This window comes from Camelina sativa, chromosome 3, assembly GCF_000633955.1.
Source record: "Camelina sativa cultivar DH55 chromosome 3, Cs, whole genome shotgun sequence".
NCBI classification, from domain to species: domain Eukaryota; kingdom Viridiplantae; phylum Streptophyta; class Magnoliopsida; order Brassicales; family Brassicaceae; genus Camelina; species Camelina sativa.
Genome location: NC_025687.1, coordinates 21,037,565 through 21,043,981, shown reverse-complemented (window position 1 = coordinate 21,043,981; position 6,417 = coordinate 21,037,565). Strand labels below are relative to the sequence as shown.

Below are 6,417 nucleotides of genomic sequence, written 5' to 3'. Positions count from 1 at the left end.
GAGAGACGTACATCGATAACAACTCCTTCGAGTCTAGGGTATTCGTTGATTCAGCTATGTTGAAAAGAGTGCAAGACGTAGGAACTTTAAAGATTATGTTCAAGTTTCTTCAATTCTCAAACTTGGAAAAAAGCTTTTCGAGTTTTCCTCCTCCTACGTATTTATGCGTGAGAGCCTACATATAATATGCGAAAACCACCATCAAAACTCACTATAAACAAAAAAATGGTTATGAACAAAAGAAAATGGGGACACACAGAGGTGGAAAAAAAAATTTGAAAATTGCATTTTCATCTATACATGATGAACATTCTCTATCGATCATCCAAAGAGATATACAAATTATGCTATAAACTCCAAAAAAGTATCTATATTTTTAATAAGGACTAAAATTTCGATTGTAATGGAGGTTTGTGTCTTTAAGTGCCTATGTTCCCCAAGGTTAAATGGAATGACGTATCTATTGTATTTGTTTTTTTCTAAAGAGGGTGCCTCCAAATAGATGTCCCAAAGCCCTAGCATAGAAGACAAAACAAGCGACTTGAATTTATTGTGATTCATAGCCTGTATGCGCAACATACCATCCATCCAACATTTTGTTAGTTTTAGCGACTCGAGGTGGATGCAGTTGCTGAAAATTGCAACTATCGTCTCTTTCTTCACCTCACTCCGTATAAGTGAGAGCATCCTCAAGAGCTTTAAACCTACAGAGTATTGTCTAGTATTTAAAATTTTTAATGATCGCAGCTTCAAATCTTGTAGATATCTAAGTCCGAGAAATTGATGGGGATCTCCATAAATTTTTTGGATTTGGCAAAATCTTGGACAATCTCTTTGATGTTTTTACCCAGACATGTATTAATCCACGAGATTACTTTATCTTTTACACCAAGATGATTGATAAACAAAACGACTCTGTCAATCTACGATCCTTTGTATTGGTTGAATACTTTTTGGATGATGCCAACAACCTCTAACTGGCTACGTCTTCTAGAATATATTCCACTGAAATCGAGATTAAGAATATATTCTTAAATCTTTTGGACAGAATACGATTTCGTAAAAGTGATTGCAATAGAAGAAACTTGGACATGATGTGCTAACATATTGTCGGGAATATTTTGAGTAATTTTCATGTTCTTATTTGAGGATCCTTTCAGTTCTCTTCTCTTAGAAGGAGAAGCCATGGATTTCACTAGTAATAAGATATGATATATATATATATATATATATATATATATATAGATATTATGAGAAAGAGATATAGATATGTAATTTGCTTTTGTTTTTGTCAAATTGAGATTGCTTTCCTTTTGTCATTTAAGAAATATAATAATGATGCCATATTATAAATTTGCCTTTTATAAAAAAGGTTTGTTTATAAATTTGATCATCTAGATCAATGTTATTTCAGAAACATCACATTCTAAATATTGTTTGGAAAGATGAAGAATTCAGAAGGGTAAGACCATCAACAACACAAGACCATCAACAACACAACAACGCAGTAATGGTTTCTTTAAAAAAAAATTATTATTTTAATCATATATATATAGTTATTATTTTTTATTAATAATAGTACTAAAAAGTTAACAGCTGTTTATATCTGCTGAGAAACATTGCTTGCATAACCAACTGAAGAAATATTCTCTTCTTTCTCTCCTCTCTCTCATTATTATATTAATTTATGTGGGCAACTCTGGTAATTAGCATTTATCACTCGAGATGCCCTAATGTCCATCTTGACTCATCAATACCTTGTCTTCAATTCCTTCGTTTTCAACTCTCCTAACACTTTCTTTCTCCAGATTATAGTAGGAAACATAGAATAGACAGGTAGAACGAATTGACGCACACAAAATTTCACCTGTATCAGTTAACCTTATAGCCTCAAAGGTTGTATTTGGCAAAACAAAGTTTTATTTCGACCATTTCACTTTTTTGGTGTCATCTAGAAGCCATAGCTGAGCAAGACCAATGTAGGAAAAAGCACTAGGATACCTAATTTTCCCTTATTGTTTATTAGACACAAAAGGTTGACATATGTTTTTATTTCTATAAAACTAAAATTTCTCAGACCTAACATCAAAACATACTACCATAGAATTAGAGTTTTTGTAATATAAAACACCAATGGTTCATATCGCATTGCTCATTTTCCCAGGATAATGCGGAAACAAACATTCAATCTTTCCCCAGAAGAGTTCTCCTCCAGTCCCTAGTGTTAGAACTTGATGCTCTTTGGAGGATGTTATGCAGAAAACATTGAATTCTTTCTCGATAGGATTGAAACAAATCTTTTTGTGGGTTTTGAAATACTTATGAATGTATGAATGATGCAATCAGACAACAGACACAAGCTAAGAACCAAAGATATATGATCAGGTGGAATGCAAGAGGTTTCAATTAGTCTTATGCAATTGCAGTATAAGAAATGTCAATCCATAATGAGTATGATGCAAGCAGTCAAGATGTGAACACTTATCTAAGTTAAGCCAAATATGAAAATGGTTTTGATGTAACAGTTGATGGCAGAAATGTAAATGCAGAATGTAAACTACTAAGATAACAGACTAAATGCAAGATAATAAATGAAACTAAGATATGCAATGAAACAAGAATGAAACTAGAAAGATGCAGAACATAAAGTAAGAACTTGGAAATGGACACGAACATGCACTCGATCGTATGCTTGATCGAGTACAAGGTCGAGTGGGAAGCTACGAAGAACAGCAACCAAACTTAACAATCAAACAGAGCAGGTTGAAAGTAAATCCAACAGAAAGCGGATAACAGTAATCAAATAGAGAAATCAATACAGACAAAAGGTCCCAGGGATGGATTCATGGGCTGGACTTGAGCTATACTAATCTAAACTGATGAACAAACCTCAATCAACAGTGAGCAATCTCTAGACAATGATCCTCTAACACTTGTTAATCCATTCCCATGACAATAACAATCTAGCTTAAATACTACTAGATCAAGTTCTCACTAGCTATTGCATATAAAAGCAGGCATAAAGATCCAGATCATCACAAGTCAAAAACCTTCCTATACACCCAATCTCTTGGGATAGGTACAGTAATATCTAGCATTAGTATTATCCATAAACTTAAACATTGTTATGATGCTAAGCAACCTAGGATTTGTTCTTACCCTCTCCGATATAAGAACAACATAGAGCATGCCTAATCTAGAAGATATATTTAAACAATCAAGCTTGATCAGTCTAAACTACCATAACTCTCATCCAGCCTAATCCATCCCTAAGATCCTAACACACTACTCAGATGAACAACACATGATGAACAAAATCATAAACCCAGAAATCAATGAAACTTGCATTATTAGAAAGATAAGATGAAGATCTATAACTTTGCTCAGAGAAATAAACTTAGATTCTCAATACCCAAAAAGTTACAGAAGCAACAAAGTATGAAAATCTAAAGAAAAAGCTTAAAAGTGGCTGATGATGTAAACTTAAAAGCTAAAATCCCAAAAAGGGTAAAAACTAAGTTTTCTGATATTTTTCCTCTGTAAAAGTGGCTTTTCAGCGGCCATAGAGTACAAAGGGTATATATAGAAAAGTAGAGAAGCCCTAAAATGGCTATAAGACAAAATAGTGAGGCGGCTTGGTCAGCTCGACCATGCACTTGCCTGCTTGGTCATGTTTCTCCAACGAGAGTTGGGTAGGGGAGTGATTAAGGTTGATTGTTTCTATCACGAGAGTGTTTTAACAAGATTTTAGAGATTCATTGTCTAGGGAATATTTGCTTGAGGCATGAAGGATATCAATATTGGTCAGGAACACTTAGGAGTTGAGTACCCCATCCTCATGAGCTTTCGTATTTAGATTGTTTGCACTTTTATTCATAACTCGATCACGAACCCAAACAGGCACACGATCACCTGCTTCGACTAACCCTTCGAGTTGTTCTTGTTTATCTTTTTTACTTGATCACCCCACCCGATCTTGTACTCGAATGTTTGCATCGAGTGCTTAGGTCGTGTGGTTCTTGTTTATATTCGTTTTCTTTGTTTATTTTAGGATTGTTAGATCAAATCCAACTATTGCTTGGCTTGACTTGCATAGTTCTGATCATATCTTATCTGCTAGCATAACAACCATTTGGATTGATAACCCTTTGTACTACAACTGCATAGGGAATTGATACCCTGGTTGAAAATCCTATTATCAATTTGGCGCCGTTGCCATTTGGTTGATTCTAATTTGCTACGTTTAGAATTTCAGCACTTGCTAGATCAAGTTTTATTTTCCACTTTGGTTAGTTACTGACTTGTTTACTTTCTTATTTTTTTTTTCTTGCATTTCAGGTACAACTCGAGTACCCACCCGACCCGTCACTCGATCACCTAGATCGAGTTGACCCTCGTGTACTCACTCGGTCAACTGTTTGTGCATGAAAACACGATCCAAAGGTAGCCAACACTTGAGTCCTTTCATCGACAACATCGACAGACCTAGGCTACTACGTCAACAACAAGTCCAGCAACCACAACCAACAACAATAGAGGAAGAAATGATGAACGGTCCACCAGCTCCTCCAGCGAGGACCAACATAGGAGCAGGAGATGCTCCATCTACTCACACTAAAAGAAATGGCATTGTGCCACCTGCTGTCCAGAACAACAATTTTGAGATCAAGAGTAGTCTCATCTATATGATACAAACCAACAAGTTTCATGGATTGCCAATGGAGGACCCGTTGGATCATCTAGATGAGTTTGATAGGCTCTGTATCCTAACCAAGATAAATGGAGTTAGTGAAGATGGATTCAAGCTCAGGCTTTTCCTAATTCTCTTTGGGAAACAAAGCACACATCTGGAAGAAATCACTCCCTAAGGAGTCCATCACCACCTCGGAAACATGCAAGAAGGCGTTTCTAGCCAAATTCTTCTCCAACTCCAGAACTGCAAGGCTGTGAAATAATATCTCCGGCTTTGTTCAGAAGAGCAATGAGACGTTCAGCGAAGCTTGGGAACATTTCAAAGCATACACTAGCAAATGCTCTCATCATGGTTTCAGCAATGCTTCATTGCTATGTACACTATACCGAGGAGTGGTGCCAAAAATATGTATGTTGCTGGACACCGCAAGTAATGGAAACTTCCTAAACAAGGATTTCGACGAAGGTTTGGATCTAGTGGAGAATTTGGCTCAATCTGATGGGCATTACAATGAGGAGTAAGATCGCACTGTGCGATCCACTGGAGAGGACGATGCCAAGTACAAGAGGGACATGAAAGCCCTAAATGACAAGTTGGATAAGCTCGTAGGCCAGAAGCAGCATGTCCATGCCATCTCCAAGGAAGAGCAGTTACTGCTACAAGATGGGGAGAATGCTCAGCTTGAGGATGTGAACTACATCACCAACCAAGGAGGCTACAACAAGGGGTACAACAACTACAAACCAAACCCGAACCTGTCCTACCATAACCCCAACGTTGCTAATCCTCAAGACCACGTNTATGATACAAACCAACAAGTTTCATGGATTGCCAATGGAGGACCCGTTGGATCATCTAGATGAGTTTGATAGGCTCTGTATCCTAACCAAGATAAATGGAGTTAGTGAAGATGGATTCAAGCTCAGGCTTTTCCTAATTCTCTTTGGGAAACAAAGCACACATCTGGAAGAAATCACTCCCTAAGGAGTCCATCACCACCTCGGAAACATGCAAGAAGGCGTTTCTAGCCAAATTCTTCTCCAACTCCAGAACTGCAAGGCTGTGAAATAATATCTCCGGCTTTGTTCAGAAGAGCAATGAGACGTTCAGCGAAGCTTGGGAACATTTCAAAGCATACACTAGCAAATGCTCTCATCATGGTTTCAGCAATGCTTCATTGCTATGTACACTATACCGAGGAGTGGTGCCAAAAATATGTATGTTGCTGGACACCGCAAGTAATGGAAACTTCCTAAACAAGGATTTCGACGAAGGTTTGGATCTAGTGGAGAATTTGGCTCAATCTGATGGGCATTACAATGAGGAGTAAGATCGCACTGTGCGATCCACTGGAGAGGACGATGCCAAGTACAAGAGGGACATGAAAGCCCTAAATGACAAGTTGGATAAGCTCGTAGGCCAGAAGCAGCATGTCCATGCCATCTCCAAGGAAGAGCAGTTACTGCTACAAGATGGGGAGAATGCTCAGCTTGAGGATGTGAACTACATCACCAACCAAGGAGGCTACAACAAGGGGTACAACAACTACAAACCAAACCCGAACCTGTCCTACCATAACCCCAACGTTGCTAATCCTCAAGACCACGTCTACCCAACCGGATTCCAAGGGAACCAAGGCCAGCAAAAGCCTTTTGTTCAATACAATCAAGGATACGCTCCTAAGCAGCAGTACTCTGGCAACTACCAACAAATTGCACCACCTG

The 6,417-nt window shown here is 37.8% G+C and overlaps 1 pseudogene; it reads right to left on the bottom strand.

The window, feature by feature from the left end:
* The window catches only part of LOC104779160, a 12,247-nt pseudogene continuing 6,206 nt past the window's right edge, over positions 377 to 6,417 (bottom strand).